This window comes from Abramis brama (assembly GCF_963993115.1).
Source record: "Abramis brama genome assembly, chromosome: 1".
Lineage (NCBI taxonomy): Eukaryota > Metazoa > Chordata > Actinopteri > Cypriniformes > Leuciscidae > Abramis > Abramis brama.
The window spans coordinates 44,345,958-44,366,979 of NC_139963.1; the positions used below are offsets into that span (position 1 = coordinate 44,345,958).

Below are 21,022 nucleotides of genomic sequence, written 5' to 3' on the forward strand. Positions count from 1 at the left end.
GTGGAATTTTGACAATACCTCCTTTACTGTACATACAATAATCAAATATGTTTATAAAAATTTTACTGTAATTCACCTAAAGTATTTTTTCCTGTTCCAAAGGCTGTAGTGCTTTCCTAGTGACCAGACTGAGTTACTACACATGAATTTTTGACAATACCTCCTTTACTGTACGTACAATTATCAAATATGTTTATGAAAAAATGACTGTTATTCCCCTAAAGTATTTTTTCCTGTTCCAAAGGCTGTAGTGCTTCCCTAGTGATCAGACTGACTTACTACAGGTGGAATTTTGACAATACCTCCTTTACTGTACGTACAATAAACAAATAAGTTCAAGAAAAAATTACAGTAATTCCCCTAAAGTATTTTTTCCTGTTCCAAAGGCTGTAGTGCTTTTCTAGTGACCAGACCGACTTACTCCAGGTGGAATTTTGACAATACCTCCTTTACTGTACGTACAATAAACAAATACGTTTAAGAAAAAATTACTGTAATTCACCTAAAGTATTTTTTCCTGTTCCAAAGGCTGTAGTGCTTTCCTAGTGACCACACTGACTTACTACAGGTGGAATTTTGACAATATCTCCTTTACTGTATGTACAATAATCAAATATGTTTATAAAAAATTTACTGTAATTCACCTAAAGTATTTGTTCATGTTCCAAAGGCTGTAGTGCTTTCCTAATGACCAGACTGACTTTCTACAGGTGAAATTTTGACAATACCTCCTTTACTGTACATACAATAATCAAATATGTTTATAAAAAATTTACTGTAATTCACCTAAAGTATTTTTTCCTGTTCCAAAGGCTGTAGTGCTTTCCTAGTGACCAGACTGAGTTACTACACATGAATTTTTGACAATACCTCCTTTACTGTACGTACAATTATCAAATATGTTTATGAAAAAATGACTGTTATTCCCCTAAAGTATTTTTTCCTGTTCCAAAGGCTGTAGTGCTTTCCTAGTGACCACACTGACTTACTACAGGTGGAATTTTGACAATATCTCCTTTACTGTATGTACAATAATCAAATATGTTTATAAAAAATGTACTGTAATTCACCTAAAGTATTTTTTCCTGTTCCAAAGGCTGTAGTGCTTCCCTAGTGATCAGACTGACTTACTAAAGGTGGAATTTTGACAATATCTCCTTTACGGTAAGTACAATAAACAAATAAGTTTAAGAAAAAATTACAGTAATTCACCTAAAGTATTTTTTCCTGTTCCAAAGGCTGTAGTGCTTCCCTAGTGATCAGACCGACTTACTACAGGTGGAATTTTGACAATACCTCCTTTACTGTACGTACAATAAACAAATAAGTTCAAGAAAAAATTACAGTAATTCCCCTAAAGTATTTTTTCATGTTCAAAAGGCTGTAGTGCTTTCCTAGTGACCAGACTGACTTACTCCAGGTGGAATTTTGACAATACCTCCTTTACTGTACGTACAATAAACAAATAAGTTCAAGAAAAAATTACAGTAATTCCCCTAAAGTATTTTTTCATGTTCCAAAGGCTGTAGTGCTTTCCTAGTGACCGCACTGACTTACTACAGGTGGAATTTTGACAATACCTCCTTTACTGTACGTACAATAATCAAATACGTTTAAGAAAAAATTACTGTAATTCACCTAAAGTATTTTTTCCTGTTCCAAAGGCTGTAGTGCTTCCCTAGTGACCACACTGACTTACTACAGGTGGAATTTTGACAATATCTCCTTTACTGTACGTATAATAAACAAATAAGTTTAAGAAAAAATTATAGTAATTCACCTAAAGTATTTTTTCCTGTTCCAAAGGCTGTAGTGCTTTCCTAGTGACCACACTGACTTACTACAGGTGAAATTTTGACAATACCTCCTTTACTGTACGTACAATAAACAAATACATTTAAGAAAAAATTACAGTAATTCCCCTAAAGTATTTTTTCCTGTTCCAAAGGCTGTAGTGCTTTCCTAGTGACCAGACTGACTTACTCCAGGTGGAATTTTGACAATACCTCCTTTACTGTACGTATAATAAACAAATAAGTTTAAGAAAAAATTATAGTAATTCACCTAAAGTATTTTTTCCTGTTCCAAAGGCTGTAGTGCTTCCCTAGTGACCACACTGACTTACTACAGGTGGAATTTTGACAATATCTCCTTTACTGTACGTACAATAAACAAATACATTTAAGAAAAAATTACAGTAATTCCCCTAAAGTATTTTTTCCTGTTCCAAAGGCTGTAGTGCTTTCCTAGTGACCAGACTGATTTACTCCAGGTGGAATTTTGACAATATCTCCTTTACTGTACGTATAATAAACAAATAAGTTTAAGAAAAAATTATAGTAATTTACCTAAAGTATTTTTTCCTGTTCCAAAGGCTGTAGTGCTTTCCTAGTGACCACACTGACTTACTACAGGTGGAATTTTGACAATACCTCCTTTACTGTACGTACAATAAACAAATACATTTAAGAAAAAATTACAGTAATTCCCCTAAAGTATTTTTTTCATGTTCAAAAGGCTGTAGTGCTTTCCTAGTGACCAGACTGACTTACTCCAGGTGGAATTTTGACAATACCTCCTTTACTGTACGTATAATAAACAAATAAGTTCAAGAAAAAATTACAGTAATTCCCCTAAAGTATTTTTTCCTGTTCCAAAGGCTGTAGTGCTTTCCTAGTGACCGCACTGACTTACTCCAGGTGAAATTTGGACAATAACTCCCTTACTGTACGTACAATAAACAAATAAGTCCAAGAAAAAATTACTGTAATTCCCCTAAACTATTTTTTCCTGTTTCAAAGGCTGTAGTGCTTTCCTAGTGACCACACTGACTTACTCCAGGTGAAATTTGGACAATAACTCCCTTACTGTACGTACAATAAACAAATACGTTTAAGAAAAAATTACAGTAATTCCCCTAAAGTATTTTTTCATGTTCCAAAGGCTGTAGTGCTTTCCTAGTGACCACACTGACTTACTCCAGGTGGAATTTTGACAATACCTCCTTTACTGTACGTATAATAAACAAATAAGTTTAAGAAAAAATTATAGTAATTCACCTAAAGTATTTTTTCCTGTTCCAAAGGCTGTAGTGCTTTCCTAGTGACCACACTGACTTACTACAGGTGGAATTTTGACAATATATCCTTTACTGTATGTACAATAATCAAATATGTTTATAAAAAAATTACTGTAATTCACCTAAAGTATTTGTTCCTGTTCCAAAGGCTGTAGTGCTTTCCTAGTGATCAGACTGACTTACTGCAGGTGGAATTTTGACAATATCTCCTTTACGGTACGTACAATAAACAAATAAGTTTAAGAAAAAATTACAGTAATTCCCCTAAAGTATTTTTTCATGTTCAAAAGGCTGTAGTGCTTTCCTAGTGACCAGACTGACTTACTCCAGGTGGAATTTTGACAATACCTCCTTTACTATACATACAATAAACAAATAAGTTTAAGAAAAAAATACAGTAATTCACCTAAAGTATTTTTTCCTGTTCCAAAGGCTGTAGTGCTTTCCTAGTGACCAGACTGACTTACTCCAGGTGGAATTTTGACAATACCTCCCTTACTGTACGTTCAGTATACAAATATTAATTAAAAATAAATTACAGTAATTCACCTATAGTGTTTTTTAGATATTCCAAAGGTTGTAGTGCTTTCATAGTGATCAGACTGACTTACTACTTGTTAAATACTGCCAATACCTTACTGTAAGTATAGTACAAACATATTATTATTAAAAAGTTACTGTAATTTCTCCTTTTTTCATGTTCCAAAGGTTATAGTATGTTCCCAGTGATCGCTCTACTCAATTAACTTTGATAAATGTATTAGGTAAAAGTATGTATTAGAACGGCTGTTCCTTGTACAACACAATTCTTTCATTGATTAAAAATAGCAGATATTTTAGGTTAATAATATTTTCAATGTTATAAATAAGCAACGCCCTTATTGCCCCATTGTAATTATTGAAGTTACGTTTTTGTTATGAAGTCCTGAAGAAGTGGATTCTGGAACACACTGCTGCTTCAATGTATATCTAATGAGTGATTATAATCAAGGTATTAATCAATAGTTTTCCTTCTATATATCAAATGAGTTGAATGACTTCTCTAGGCTTATGAGATTTTACTTTGTTATATAAATTATCAGTGTGATTATCGAAATTGTTATTTCATGTATCATTTAAATATAAGTCTGTATTTGATATCTGAGGTGTAACGTAAGGGTCTGGCCCATGCCCGGAATGCAGTAACAGTGCTTGTTTATTTAGCCTGGCTTCCAGAGATGAAATATGGACTTCTTTAACAGGTGTCACTACATCCATCTGCTTTTCTAGGCTACCCTGATAGCAATGGTCTCAGGAGTCATTGAAACCTATAGTTGAGAGACCATTTCTTAGTTAAAGTCTTTACTTTACAGTTAGATTTAAAGTATCCTCTCCTTGAGATAAATAACATGTTATATTAATGTTTTGAGAAGACTCTCCTCCTCACCAAATCCAATCTTGAAGAAACTATGTCTGTGTGTGTTAGTATTCTTGGTTACATGTTAAGGAACAAGTGGAAATATAGCTGCAAGCAGCGATACGGGGCCAAGCCCCTGAAGCAGCAGTAAGAGCAGTAATAGTAAAAACAGCAGAAATTGAAGAAAAAAGAGCTGGTTTAGAAGTATAGGTGAAAATGAACTCATAATGAACAGAAGTTCAGATGAGAATGAACATATAATGAAGAAGATATATATATTAATCCAAAAGGAAGAAAGATTAGTACAACGTTGAATAATAAAGGAATCGACATGACACAACATTACACACAATTTTTTTTAAATCATCCCACGCGGGGCTCGAACCCATTATCTCTGGGTCAGATACCTGTCACTCATATCATTGCGCCACTGGGAAGTTGCACTTTTGGCAAGATGAAGAAGGTCCAGTAGTTCAAGTGAGAAGCAATTCAAAATGAATAATTTTTGTATAAATTTGCTGCATGCTGTATTTATTGAGTTCGCTCACATATAGACACCATGTCTGCAACAGAAGCAACTTTTACACCACTTAAGGCCACAATACCTCTTGCGGTCTGGGAATGAGCCACACAGGATTCAAACCCACAACCGGAATGGTTCAGGGCTCGTGGCATGTGGTTTAGCAGCTTGCACCACTTAGATGACACTGTCTTACCAAGCTGCCAAGGAGAGGCTTAAGTGTAAGAATGAGCACACAAAGGCATGTTAACCAGATTAGTTAAGTTAGCAAGTTAAGTTAGCTTAATGCTAATGTAGTTTATGGTTATCCTGATAGCTGAAGAGCCACATTAGAAAGAATGGCATCAGGTTAGCATGCTAACCAATTAGCATGCTAAGCTAACTACCATAAGGCAACAAATACAGGTCAAATTTGGAGAAATGTATATCAGGAACGATAGCAAAAATAAAAAAAATCTGTTCAGTCACTTCAGTGTGGCTTGGTCCAAAGATCATCTGAGCCAATTTTTGTAAAAATTGAACAAAATTTGAATGAGGAGTAGCACAAAAAAATTAACACTGTACTTTTCAAAATGGCCACTACTGTAATCGGCAGAGTCTTAATGTTAGATATTGATTGTTATCACCATAATGAGTGGAATCAGGTGTACTAAGTTTCATTTTACATCTATTTACATTCACATCTAGATCAAAGGGTTCAAAAGCTATAATCCTTTTAATGTTGATTTTTTTAACTGGTAGTGGCGCTATAGAGTTGGTCCTAGACTGGAGACTCAAAAATTGGTCCAATTACTATTCATTACAATCAATACAAGTGTGGAAGGTCACGACGTGCCTAAATTCAGGGTCCGAATGTCAGCCGCATAATTGATGGAGATATGCTTCAGTCTATCTATGTGTAGAAAATGTGTGATTATTTATTAGCCAATCAGAATCATTCAACCTGAAGCAATGACAAAGCTTAGACCTTGGTGAAGGGTATAATTGCTGTGATTTTTGTAAATCTAAGGGGACGCGGCCTACTTTTGATCACTGGTTCTGATTCTTGACTTCTGCCTGATGAAACTGCAAACATTCTTCAGTAAAATTTCCTTTAATTTATTATAATTCTGACTCTTGTCTTAAATTGAGTGCACTTCTAACTCCTGGTCCTAATAAATCATATCTGGTCCTTGGGTCTTTAACTGTAAGTCCCAAAATACAGATATACAGTGGTAATCCATATTGAAACAAGGACAATAAAGCAGAAGTTTCAGCAGATATTCTTTTGATGTTCCACTGTTTAAGGTACACAGTCAGCACAACCATTGGGCATCTTTTTTCAGGTAGCTTGTCTGGTGATAGTCCAATGCAGCATACACTGTAAAAAATGTTCGTAACATTACGAACATCGTAACAAAATGTTCGTTAACAGTAAAAAACTGTAAAATATCAACGAAAAAAAAATGTAAATTCCTTAATGGTAAGTACCCTTACTATATACAGTGAAAAACTGGAATAGCTTTCACGGGACATTTCATGTATTTTTACATTAATATACTGTTAAATGTACGGATTTTGGAAGTACACTGTAAAAAAAAAACGTACCGTTGCATTTACCGTACCTTACCGTAAAAAATATGGTAGCAATTGTTTACTAATTTTACAAAGTTTTACATCATCGAACTAAAAATTACGGTAAAAAAAACATTACTTGGTTGCCAGTACTTTACCGTAAAAAATACGGTAGAAATATATATGTTTTTATTTTAACTAAAGTTTACGGTAAAAAACTGTCAGCTGGTTGCAAGCAAATTACCGTAAAAAAATATGGTAGTAATATTTTAGGTTTTTCGGCAGTGATGTAAATATTACGGAAAAAAACTGGCAGCTGTGGTTGCCAGTACTTCACCGTAGAAAATACGGTAGAATCTTTTTTTGCTTTTACGGCACTAAACTAAAGTTTACGGTAAAAAACTAGCAGCTTGCAAGTGCTTTACCGTAAAAAATACGGTAGTAATATTTTAGGTTTTAGGGCATTGAACATTGAACTGAACTTTTATGTAAAAAAAAAAAAAAAAAAACCCTGCCAGCTGTGGTTTCCTGTAATCTAAAAAAATACTGTATTACAAACCAATTTGTCATAATAACATTTATTATTGAGAATTACTTGAGGTTCAGACGTTGATGTTTTACTGAAAATAATAAAGTTTGAAGTTACCATTGTGGAGATGAGTGTTTGCTTTAGTTGGGCTCTTGACCCTTGACTTTCTAACTTTAGATTTACTCTGAGTGCCTTAACTGTGTGTTTATATAACACAAATGTTAAGGCAATCAATCAAAATCAGAGTAAAAATGTGACCAGGTGGTGTTGGCAGGTTACTGATAACATAATTATCATGTAATGGCCTGATTCAGTGATCTCATGAAAAGTCTTATCTTTCACTTATGAGCAGAGTTATAATTTTAATATAATTCATATTTTTTTGTATAATATCTCTGTGAGCCAGCAATGAGCAACAGATAATCTGAGGAACTTTAATATATACACAGTGAAGAAAAAAAAATTGGAGCTGTGGTTGAGTTAAACCAACACAGAGATCAAGAATCAGCGTATGAATCTCAACAACGGTGACAATCAACAAAATAATCAGACAAAACTCTGAACGTCACAAAACAAGCTACTAAAAAGCTGCAACAAAAACAACATCAAAAATAAAAGCAGATATAATAATAAAAGAAAATACTAAGGCAATTCAGCATAACGTAGTCCTGCTGCAATGCATGCTGGGAGATACTGATGAGTTTTGATTGGAGGCTTCATCAAGTGCACTGCACTTTTATCATCACCATTGTTGAGATTCATACGCTGATTCTTGATGTCTGTGTGTGTCTGAAAGATATAGTAGTTCAAACCTTAATCGTGCACAAAGTTTAAAAAAATCTTCTGATTATCACAACACTGATGGATCATATGCTAGAATCATAGAGCTACTAAAATCAATAATGTAAAAGTAATGACACATAAAATCAATGGTAAGACTCTATAAGAGCTCCGCAAATCAAACATGGTGATTGCCATCATTGATACATAATTAACATCACATGATTCATTTTCTCTCTGATTTCCTAGCCATAATCAACATGTCTTATAAACACAGAGTTACGGCAGGCAGAGAAAAACTAATGTCAGAAAGTCAAGGGTCAAGAGCCCAACTAAAGCAGTCACTGATCTCCATCATGGTGACTTCAAATGAAACAATAAATCATCAACATCTAAACCTCTGTTAATTCTCAAACAGAACTGTAGACGTCTGACAGAAATAAAGTCATTCTGGTTAGTAATAAGTGAAGCTGTTTGTGGAGTTGTTTAATCCTCCTCTGCTGAGATCTTCACAGATTTAATGTCTTCTTTTCTCTTCAGTGGATTTCATCTAAGACTGGCTGAAGTCAGTTGTAGTTCTTGTGTTTCTGCTCGTCTCTTTTTTCTGTTCCTGTTGTTTCTCTAAATGGACATTCCCATAATTCCCTGTGTGACACTTCACATTTGATGCTATTTCATTTAAATAATTATGTTTCTTCTTGGTTTTTGTTATCAGTTTTATACATTTGGGGTTTATTTTACATCATATATTGTTTAATGAATGTTTATGGGATTATTTGGAGTCATGTGTGTGTCACCATGATGGTGTTTTGTGTTTGTGTGTATGACACTGTGCACCTTATTGGTATTAACATGTGCCTCAGTTTGTGAAAAACTAATGGTATACTTGAATCATTTTTTGTTTTTCTTTTTTACCACCCGTCTTATTATGATGATTATCAATATATTACAAAGATTTTAAGCGGACTTTAATATTTCAGTGAAATTTAGTGATGACACTTATCGGTTTATGTTCTATAATGATTGTCCCGTGCAAACTAAAAGGTTCCTACTGTATTTTTTTTTTATGGTAAAGTACTGGGAACCACAGCCAATGTTTTTTTACCACACTTTTAAATCCTGCTGAAGGTTTTTTTTTTTTTTTTAAAGTAAGGTTGCTACCATAATTTTTACGGTAAAATACTGGCAACCAAGCTGACGGTTTTTTACCGTAAATTTCACGGGGATTTTTTAACAGTGATTGGGTACCATCTTTGGCACTGTTCACGTTGGTAAACATGACAAGGATTAATTATGTAACAAACCACTAACAGTTATAGTTATGTGTGTTAACCAATTACATAATGCAATGAATAAATATTGAATAAAATGTTCAATTGCTTAAATATTTTTGTTTACCCAAAGTAGTCCTGACTGGAAACATTTGAAAAAATTGTATTCAAACACACACATTTGTTTTACTTAAACTTTTATGTCACTTCTCTAAAAGAAAATATAGTAAAGTAAAAAGTACTTGACAAAACAATCAGTTAAAGGGTTTATGATAATATAAGAACAACTTAAACCAAGAGAGGATCAACAACAGCTAAATTTTAAAGAGGTGATATTGAAATTTTACTCTAACCACAAGGAATTAATTACAACTTTTATGTATAATCTCAGTGGAACAATTAGAAAGATAATAGAAATAAAACAGTGCACTGTACAGTATCTTGAATGCCTCCATGATCTTGCTGTTCGTTATCTGTCAGATTTGCTGCACCAATGCATACAGGTTCAGTCACTACTGTTAATAATAATGTAGCCCCTATTAATGTACTACAACCTTAAACAAACAAAACCCCCTTTAGTGAATTACAGTTATTATATATATTATTATGTAAAACAGTATAATTAGGTATTGTCAAAATTTCACCTGGAGTAAGTCAGTGTGGTCACTAGGAAAGCACTACAATCTTTGGAATATATATATAAAAAACACTATAGGTGAATTACAGTTTATTATATAAGCATATGTAATAAACACATGTAATAATGTTTATTACATAAAAATATTTGATAATTGTACAGTAAAGGAGGTATTGTCAAAATTTTACCTGTAGTAAGTCGGTGTGGTCACTAGGAAAGCACTACACCCTTTGGAACACGAAAAAATACTTAGGGTGAATTACAGTAATTTCAAAAAAAAACATATTTGTCAACTGTACGTACAGTAAGGGACTTTTTGTCAAAATTTCACCTGTAGTAAGTCAGCCTGGTCTGTAGGAAAACACTACAGCCTTTGGAACAGGAAAAAATACTTTAGGGGAATTACTGTAATTTTTTCTTAAATGTATTTGTTTATTGTACGTACAGTAAAGGAGGTATTGTCAAAATTCCACCTGTAGTAAGTCGGTCTGATCACTAGGAAAGCACTACAGCCTTTGGAACATGAAAAAATACTTTAGGGGAATTACTGTAATTTTTTCTTAAACGTATTTGTTTATTGTACGTACAGTAAGGGAGTTATTGTCCAAATTTCACCTGGAGTAAGTCAGTGTGGTCACTAGGAAAGCACTACAGCCTTTGAAACAGGAAAAAATAGTTTAGGGGAATTACAGTAATTTTTTCTTGGACTTATTTGTTTATTGTACGTACAGTAAGGGAGTTATTGTCCAAATTTCACCTGGAGTAAGTCAGTCAGGTCACTAGGAAAGCACTACAGCCTTTGAAACAGGAAAAAATAGTTTAGGGGAATTACAGTAATTTTTTTGGAAACGTATTTGTTTATTGTACGTACAGTAAAGGAGGTATTGTCCAAATTTCACCTGGAGTAAGTCAGTGTGGTCACTAGGAAAGCACTACAGCCTTTGGAACATGAAAAAATACTTTAGGGGAATTACTGTAATTTTTTCTTAAATGTATTTGTTTATTGTACGTACAGTAAAGGAGGTATTGTCAAAATTCCACCTGTAGTAAGTCAGTGTGGTCACTAGGAAAGCACTACAGCCTTTGGAACAGGAAAAAATACTTTAGGGGAATTACTGTAATTTTTTCTTAAATGTATTTGTTTATTGTACGTACAGTAAAGGAGGTATTGTCAAAATTCCACCTGTAGTAAGTCAGTGTGGTCACTAGGAAAGCACTACAGCCTTTGGAACAGGAAAAAATACTTTAGGGGAATTACTGTAATTTTTTCTTAAATGTATTTGTTTATTGTACGTACAGTAAAGGAGGTATTGTCAAAATTCCACCTGTAGTAAGTCAGTGTGGTCACTAGGAAAGCACTACAGCCTTTGGAACATGAAAAAATACTTTAGGGGAATTACTGTAATTTTTTCTTGACCTTATTTGTTTATTGTACGTACAGTAAAGGAGGTATTGTCAAAATTCCACCTGTAGTAAGTCAGTGTGGTCACTAGGAAAGCACTACAGCCTTTGGAACAGGAAAAAATACTTTAGGGGAATTACTGTAATTTTTTCTTAAATGTATTTGTTTATTGTACGTACAGTAAAGGAGGTATTGTCAAAATTCCACCTGTAGTAAGTCAGTGTGGTCACTAGGAAAGCACTACAGCCTTTGGAACAGGAAAAAATACTTTAGGGGAATTACTGTAATTTTTTCTTGAACTTATTTGTTTATTGTACGTACAGTAAAGGAGGTATTGTCAAAATTCCACCTGTAGTAAGTCAGTGTGGTCACTAGGAAAGCACTACAGCCTTTGGAACAGGAAAAAATACTTTAGGGGAATTACTGTAATTTTTTCTTGACCTTATTTGTTTATTGTACGTACAGTAAAGGAGGTATTGTCAAAATTCCACCTGTAGTAAGTCAGTGTGGTCACTAGGAAAGCACTACAGCCTTTGGAACAGGAAAAAATACTTTAGGGGAATTACTGTAATTTTTTCTTAAATGTATTTGTTTATTGTACGTACAGTAAAGGAGGTATTGTCAAAATTCCACCTGTAGTAAGTCGGTCTGATCACTAGGGAAGCACTACAGCCTTTGGAACATGAAAAAATACTTAAGGGGAATTACTGTAATTTTTTCTTGAACTTATTTGTTTATTGTACGTACAGTAAAGGAGGTATTGTCAAAATTCCACCTGTAGTAAGTCAGTGTGGTCACTAGGAAAGCACTACAGCCTTTGGAACAGGAAAAAATACTTTAGGGGAATTACTGTAATTTTTTCTTAAATGTATTTGTTTATTGTACGTACAGTAAAGGAGGTATTGTCAAAATTCCACCTGTAGTAAGTCAGTGTGGTCACTAGGAAAGCACTACAGCCTTTGGAACAGGAAAAAATACTTTAGGGGAATTACTGTAATTTTTTCTTAAATGTATTTGTTTATTGTACGTACAGTAAAGGAGGTATTGTCAAAATTCCACCTGTAGTAAGTCAGTGTGGTCACTAGGAAAGCACTACAGCCTTTGGAACAGGAAAAAATACTTTAGGGGAATTACTGTAATTTTTTCTTAAATGTATTTGTTTATTGTACGTACAGTAAAGGAGGTATTGTCAAAATTCCACCTGTAGTAAGTCGGTCTGATCACTAGGGAAGCACTACAGCCTTTGGAACATGAAAAAATACTTTAGGGGAATTACTGTAATTTTTTCTTGAACTTATTTGTTTATTGTACGTACAGTAAAGGAGGTTTTGTCAAAATTCCACCTGTAGTAAGTCAGTGTGGTCACTAGGAAAGCACTACAGCCTTTGGAACAGGAAAAAATACTTTAGTGGAATTACTGTAATTTTTTCTTGAACTTATTTGTTTATTGTGCGTACAGTAAAGGAGGTATTGTCAAAATTCCACCTGTAGTAAGTCAGTGTGGTCACTAGGAAAGCACTACAGCCTTTGGAACAGGAAAAAATAGTTTAGGGGAATTACAGTAATTTTTTCTTGAACTTATTTGTTTATTGTACGTACAGTAAAGGAGGTATTGTCAAAATTCCACCTGTAGTAAGTCGGTCTGATCACTAGGAAAGCACTACAGCCTTTGAAACAGGAAAAAATAGTTTAGGGGAATTACAGTAATTTTTTTGGAAACGTATTTGTTTATTGTACGTACAGTAAGGGAGTTATTGTCCAAATTTCACCGGGAGTAAGTCAGTGTGGTCACTAGGAAAGCACTACAGCCTTTGGAACATGAAAAAATACTTTAGGGGAATTACTGTAATTTTTTCTTAAACTTATTTGTTTATTGTACGTACAGTAAGGGAGTTATTGTCCAAATTTCACCTGGAGTAAGTCAGTGTGGTCACTAGGAAAGCACTACAGCCTTTGAAACAAGAAAAAATAGTTTAGGGGAATTACAGTAATTTTTTCTTGGACTTATTTGTTTATTGTACGTACAGTAAGGGAGTTATTGTCCAAATTTCACCTGGAGTAAGTCAGTCAGGTCACTAGGAAAGCACTACAGCCTTTGAAACAGGAAAAAATAGTTTAGGGGAATTACAGTAATTTTTTTGGAAACGTATTCGTTTATTGTACGTACAGTAAAGGAGTTATTGTCAACATTCCACCTGTAGTAAGTCAGTCTGATCACTAGGAAAGTACTACAACCATTGAATATAAATATAAAAACACACTATAGGTGAATTACAGTTTATTACAAAAACACATGTAATAATGTTTATTACATAGATATATTTGATAATTGTACAGTTATTGTCCAAATTCCACCTGGAGTAAGTCAGTGTGGTCACTAGGAAAGCAGTTGTAAGACCCAGGACCAGATATGATGAAAGAAGACCAGGAGTCGTGAAATTCAATCAAATAAGTAAAATTTTACTGAAGAATAGTTTGCAGTTAAACTGGTAGAGCCAGCGTCAAAGTCACGAGAAGGTCGCAAGCCAACTCTACCTTACAAACAAATCTCACACAATTATACCTTTTTCAAGGACATGCATTAAGAGAACATAAAGTCTAAACAATAATACATTTTTGATAGCTAAGTGGGTATATCGCCGTTAATCAGAATATTTGTCGTCCATTTCCGAGATTTAAGTCCGTGGTGACCTTCTTCCAGGGTCCAAGAATGTTGTATATCACAAAGTTCTGAACCTGCAAAGAATAAAAAATGCACACACACACACACACACACACACACACACACACACACACACACACACACACACACACACACACACACACACACACACACACACACACACAACACTGCCTGACAAACAACAGTTCTCTTTGAGGCTGAAGAAGGCCTGAGCTCATTATCAGAAGAGCAGTCCACCTAAACAGGCTGATAAAACATTTCACTCCAGGAAAGCAGGAACGATAATATGCCCCTTTACTCCACTCCCTAAAGAAATACACATGAGATGTTCACTTGATGAAAATAAGGTGAAATTATGTTAATTGACCCCCAAACTTATACAAGTCAACTAAGACAGATATATAGATGAAGATATGTGGATATTGTTGTGAAATATGCAATTATTCTATTGTAATAATGGCTTGTTGTATATGAAGTATTTATGGGTCATAGTAAACCACAATTGTAACTAATAAAAAAGTGGTTTTATAATGAAAGGTACCATAAGTAGTTGTTAAACAATTTATTAAGAAAGTGTTTACTGCACTGTAAAAAAAGAAAAGTTGACTTAACTTAAAATTATAAGGCAACTTCCTGCAGATTTTTTGAGTTGACTCAACTAAAACATCTCTATAGTTGAGTTGACTCGACTATAACATCTCCAGTTGAGTAAACTCTATTAGTTGAGTCAACTCAAAAAATCTGTGCAGCAAGTTGCCTTAGAATTTTAAGTTTAGTCAACTTTTCTTTTACAGTGTGTAAAACACTTAATATTAACACTTAGTATTAATAATCATTGTAACCATATATTGAGAAAATAGTTTATTAAGAAAAACACCTGAACTTGTTTTATAAAGATTTTTATTATGAAGCTGGTTTATTAAGGAAAACACTGTAACTTGTTTTATAAATATTTTTATTATGAAAATGTTTTTTAAAGAAAAGCATACCACACTGAAGGTTGTAAGCATGTATTAAGCAGATGATGGTGGCAGAGTAGAGAGGAATTGGAAATGTATTAGAAAGAGCTTTGCAAAAGAAAGGAGAAAAATGCCATCATTACCGTCTATGTGTTGCAGACGAGATACAGAAGATACAGCCATGATGGAAAGGTCCAGAAAAAGAGGACAAAGAGACGAAGAGTTTTATATGTGAAAGTCCTAAGGGGTCTTCCAGAAATAATGACAGTTCAAGATTTTGTGTTTGACCAATTGGCTGTAAAACACTGAATGTATGCAGATGGAGTTTCCAGGAGTCCAAAGACAATCCCAAGACAATTATCATCAAAAGGCCCCTTGCATGTGAACACAACCCAAGGGCACACACTGGAATGCACCTAAAAGAAAATGAATACAGAAATGATTAGGATACTACTTGATTGTTGAATTTTTAATAAGAATAAAGTAATCATTCAAAAGGATATATATAATTTAATTGAAGAAACAGGGGATTCTGACCCCAACCTTTCAGTACGTACAGTAAGGGAGGTATTGTCAAAATTTCACCTGTAGTAAGTCAGTGTGGGATAGTGTAAGTCAATAAGAAAGCACTACAGGCTTTGGAACAGGAAAAATACTTTAGGGGAATTACTGTAATTTTTTAAAAATTAATATTTGTATACTGAACGTACAGTAAGGGAGATACTATGAAAATTCCACCTGTAGTAAGTCAGTCTGGTCAGTAGGAACATACTACAACCTTTGGAACATGAAAAAATCTCTTTGGTGAATAATTGTAACTTTTACATAAAACGTACTGTATGTACAATAGCCTACACAAAAGTACACTAAAGCAGTCTAGGTGAATACACAGCAAATATCAAACCTGAAACTATTTTTTTGTTTTGTTTTTAAACTTGACTATGTTCATAGTGAAGGTCTTACATGATCAAGTCTGCAACATGGGTATTGCTTTTTATATTTGCTTCGTATATTTGTGGTGTTCTGCGTTCAATATCTTGTGAGCTGAATATTGTTACTTCACAAATAACATTGTTTTAATATTTAAATCTTCTTCTTAAAATGAGCTTTCCTTCGGGTTTGCACTTTGCAGATGGTCCCTTCTTAGCAGCCTGCGCATAGAGATCAATGTATTTTGTCCAGTGAGAAGGAAAGATCGTTTTGAGGAAAATTATGTTGTAGCTTCTGATGTTTAATCTGTAGTTATATGTGATAGGTGTTTTGTGTAGCAACGACGTTTAGTTCACGAGTTATTGAACGCGGAAGTCCGCGAATGTGCGAATATGCGAATATAAAACCAACTTTACCTAAGTACATTAGACATTCAGTGGACATTCGCAAGTAAGTGTGCCATTAAAACAATACTTGCCCATTTTTATCGATTGTGGAAAATGTAGTAGTTGACCATCTTTGTTGTCAAGATCATGTAGCTGCTTAGAATTTGCAAAAAGTAGCTTTATTGCGCATACTATTGAAAAAGTGTTTAAACGCGGAAGTCCGAATGTGCGAATATAAGACCAACTTTACCTAAGTAGGGGCTCCGTGTATCCCCTTTATTGTTATTATTGTGTTGTCATGACCACACTATATGCAATGGCTATACTACAATTTCATTGAACTATGAATGATCATTATAACAAAATCACTTACTTGGTGGACAGCTGACCATTAGGTCATGTTCGTTCTGATTCTCCCTTCGACATCAATCTGTTCGGCATCTTGTCTTACAGCTTCCAAAGTTTGTAACTCCTCGTCTGTGTATTCTGGCTCAAAACTATATGGTTCTGGATCTTGGTTTGATACACAGTAAAATTCCTCTGACAATTCCTCAAAATCAGCCATGATCACGAGTCACGTCTAGCTAGTTCGGGGGTCGGCAACCCGCGGCTCTAGAGCCGCATGCGGCTCTTAAGCGCCGCCCTAGCGGCTCCCTGGACCTTTTTCAAAAATATGAAAATGATTTCAATAATAATCCTTTCCATTATAATTAGACAAGTTTTATTCATATCAGATACACATTCTGTAAGTAACTTTAAAGTTTACTCTATTCTTCTCCCAGTTCACCACAGCCACTTACTTGTATGTATTTCGGGAGAAGTGGATGAATTCACGTGTTGTAAATCCAACAGATCCGATTCTCTGAACTGCGTCTGCGGCACAAACTAAGATGGCGGCGCCCATCGCGCATACAGCTCAACTAACGCGATCGTTATAAAGGTGTTTAAACAACAAAACACTTCCACTTGCATATATTTGACAATCGGAATATCAGATATTTCATGCCATATCTAACAAATTTGTGAATATTTTGAATAAAAAAGGAAAAATGACATAAAAGCAGATCATCATTCATTCAGCTCTGTTGTTGATGCGGTGTGTCACGTGACACGCAATGACGCGTCACCATGGAAACCATAAAGTGACACACGGTCGCCTTGAAAAACTCACGCTGGGGGGGTCAGTCAGAATATTTTAAACTTGCGTGTGAAAGGGTTAAAGTTTTTCAACGTTGTAAAAATAATACACGAATAAATAAACATAATACATTAAAATTATAATGGAAGTTAAACTTAAAGCACCGTAGTCACGTGGTGCGTCATTCTCTCCAGGATGCGCTGCAGGGAAAATAAACATTTAATCATGAAGGCTCATTATGTAACGTTATTTGTAGCCTTCTTAATAAAGCTAATATAGACACTTACAGCATGTGTTGCCTTCATTATAAGGCTTATATAAGGCTTTTAATTTTTTGCGGCTCCAGACAGATTTTTTTTTTTTTTTTTGTCCAATATGGCTCTTTCAACATTTTGGGTTGCCGACCCCTGAGCTAGTTAGTCACGTTTGTTTTGTTTACGGAACCATCAACAGGGCGTCTCGTGTGCTGCGCTAATCACTCCGCCCAAGTAACGTTAGCTGTGCTCCTACGCCTAGTGAGAATATAGTTCCCAGTATTTATACGATTAAAAATGGTCTCTGTCTCATATAGCCTTGTTATTTGTACACGCTGTGACTATACAGATCACAACATGTAAATAGGAAAATGTTTGCATTATTTTGTCACTTATTGGGATTAGTATGCTACCATTATCCATTTACATCCAGTCTTTGTGCTAAGCTAGGCTAGCGGTGGGTGCGTCAAATAACACTTACAGAACGCACAGAAATGAAAAAGGTATGTATGGACTATCTAACTCTGGGGGATACTGTGAATAAGCTAAAGTCCCAAAAAGTCGGAGTGTTCCTTTAATGGTAACTTACAATTTGTGATTTTCTTCTTCAGTGATTCTGCTTGTTAACATCAGGTGTCTTCAATAAAGCTCAATCATCACTAAATTAATCACTTAATTAAACATCTGAGTGATGTTGGAGTCCATGTCCAATTACATTTCTAGCTGGGGTGACTCACATTGTGTCCATAATATGAGCACACAGTGAGTGCACAGTGCGGTTACACTTTTAGCTCACTGTGAACTCACATTGTGGTCATATGGAGAGATCACTGTGAGATCAACGTGTTGACTGGGTTTTGTAGGGTCTAGAGAGATAAATTTACTCGAACGCAGGTTAAATACAGGCACTGATATGGTTATTAAAGTACTTAGGTAAGATGGTGTTTTGCCTAATATGGACTTGTAAATTAACTGATACCAGTGATTTAGGCGCCGATTGTGTAACGAAGGCCATCCAACTAGTGAGTAAAGAGTGCAGTGGTGGGTGTTGTATGGGACTTTAGTAATAAAGCGAATAGCGCTATGGTAAACAACGTCCAATTTCTTGAGTAAAGAATTAGAAGCAGTTCTGTAGACGACATCACTAAAATCAAGCATTGGGATGATGGTCATTTTCACAAGGGCCTGTTTTGCAGGAAGAGTAAATGAAGCTTTATTTCGAAATAGAAACCCGATCCTGGACTTGATCTTTGACTGGAGATGGTTTATGTGGGTTTGAAAGGAAAGCGAGGGGTCTAGCCAGACCCCTAAGTATTTGTATTTCTCCACATATTCCAGCTTAGACCCATTCAGGGTGGTGATGTTTATTGGACACGAAGATACTGAATGTGTCCGATTAAAAATCATGCATTTTGTTTTACTAGAGTTTAGAGACAATTGAAGATCACAGAAGGCTAATTGAATGTCATCAAAACTCTTTTGAAGTTTTTCTAAAACGTTTTCCAATGTTGAGCCTGAAGTGTACAGAACGGTGTCGTCTGCATAGAGATGAATAAGAGAGTTGCCTGCAACACGAGCGACATCATTAATATAAACAGAGAATAACATCGGACCAAGAATCGAGCCTTGGGGCACCCCCATAGATACAGCCAGAGGCTCAGACAGCAAGCCCTCAGACTTAACACACTGAAATCTGTCAGTGAAATAATTAGAAAACCAGGAAAGGCACGTGTTTGAGAGACCCAGAGCCTTAAGTTTTTCAATAAGAATACTATGATTAACAGAATCGAAAGCTTTGGCCAAGTCAATAAAAACAGCAGCACAATTTTGTTTTTGGTCGAGAGCTGTTATAACATCGTTTAGGACCTTTAGTGTTGCTGAGGTGCACCCATGACCAGCTCTGAAGCCAGATTGCATATCAGAGAGGAAATGATGTGACTCAAAATGACCTATTATCTGTTTGTTGACTTGACTTTCAAAGACTTTTGAAAGGCAGGGCAGGACGGAGATGGGTCGGTAACAGTTTGGGTCTGTAGTGTCCCCCCCTTTGAATAGGGGGACAACTGCAGCAACTTTCCAGTCTTTAGGTATCTCTGATGAAACACGTGAAAGGTTAAAAAGACTGGTAATGGGTGAGGCAATAATTGCAGCTGACATCTTCAAAAAGAAGGGGTCCAGATTGTCAAGTCCAGCTGATTTATATGGATTGAGGTTTTGTAGTTCTCTCAAGACATCTTCAGTTTGAATTTCAGCAAAAGAGAATTGTGGGTGGTTAGAGCCAGATGCTAACGTAGATGCTGTATAGTTAGGCCGGGTAGATGCAGCCAAATGGAATGCATGGCCAGCCATAGTGAAGTGCTTATTGAATCCCTCTAATATAGTGGACTTGTTGGTGGTGACGATGTCTCCAAGCTTTAAAGCCGTGGGCAGTTGGGCGGAGGTGTTCTTGTTCTCCATTGATTTGACTGTGTCCCAAAACTTTTTAGAATTGGTACTGCAAGAAGCAAATTTATGTTTATAGAAGCTAGCCTTAGCTTCCCTCACTGCCTGTGTGTACCGGTTTCTGGTTTCCTTAAAAAGCTGCATATCATGAGGATTAATTGAGGCAAGTGCAGTCCGCCATAGAATGTTTTTGTGCTTGCTGAGGGCGGTCAATTCCGGAGTAAACCAAGGACTATATCTGTTTTTAATTCTGAACTTTTTAAATGGAGCATGCTTATTCAGGATAGAAATAAAAGCATCCTTAAAAAAGAACCAGGCATCTTCCACATATGGTATCAGGTCAATGTCCTTCCAGGATACCTGGGCAAGATCTATTAAAAAGGCTTGTTCGCTGAAATGCTTTAGAGAGCGTTTGATGGTGATGAGGGGAGGTCTTTTAACTGCAGACCCATTACGAACACATGCGATGAGACAGTGATCACTTAGATCCTGACAGAAGACCGCTGGAGTATATTTTGAAGGCATATTAGTCAGAGCTATATCAATTAAAGTGCTTTTGTTTGCAGATTTTAAATTATATCTAGTGGGTTCATTAATCATTTGTGTAAGGTTGAGTGCGTCCAGCTTAGACTGTATATTTTTTGAGACATTTAACATGTCCAAATTTAAATCTCCTAATAGTAAGAACTCAGAAGATAAGTATGGGGCAATCAATTCGCATAATGTATCTATAGCACAACTGGAAGCTGAAGGAGGTCTATAACAAACAGCTACTGTAAGTGACTTATCTTTGGAAAAGTGGATTTTTAAAATTAAGATCTCAAACATTTTTGGGGCAGACCTAGATAGAACAATGGAGCATTGTAGATTATCTCTGCAATAGAATCCAACTCCGCCCCCTTTTGTAGGTCTGTCTTGACGGAAGATATTGTAGTTTGGGATAGATATTTCTGAATTTTTTATGGATTTCTTAAGCCAAGATTCAGACACAGCTAGAATGTCAGGGTTAGCTGAGTGTGTCAGTGCAGTTACTAAGTAAATTTTAGGGAGGAGGCTTCTAAT

The 21,022-nt window shown here is 35.3% G+C and overlaps 1 protein-coding gene and 1 long non-coding RNA gene across 4 annotated transcripts in view; both read right to left on the minus strand.

Moving 5' to 3' along the window:
• The window catches only part of LOC311087967 (basement membrane-specific heparan sulfate proteoglycan core protein-like), a 119,022-nt gene that overhangs the window by 34,915 nt on the left and 63,085 nt on the right, over nucleotides 1-21,022 (minus strand). The window lies entirely within an intron of this gene.
• On the minus strand, nucleotides 13,608-16,941 carry LOC311088165. The gene is made up of 3 exons (XR_014607460.1): nucleotides 16,927-16,941; nucleotides 16,500-16,786; nucleotides 13,608-15,226 (listed from the first exon to the last, which is right to left on the minus strand). It is a non-coding gene; the product is annotated as an uncharacterized lncRNA (long non-coding RNA).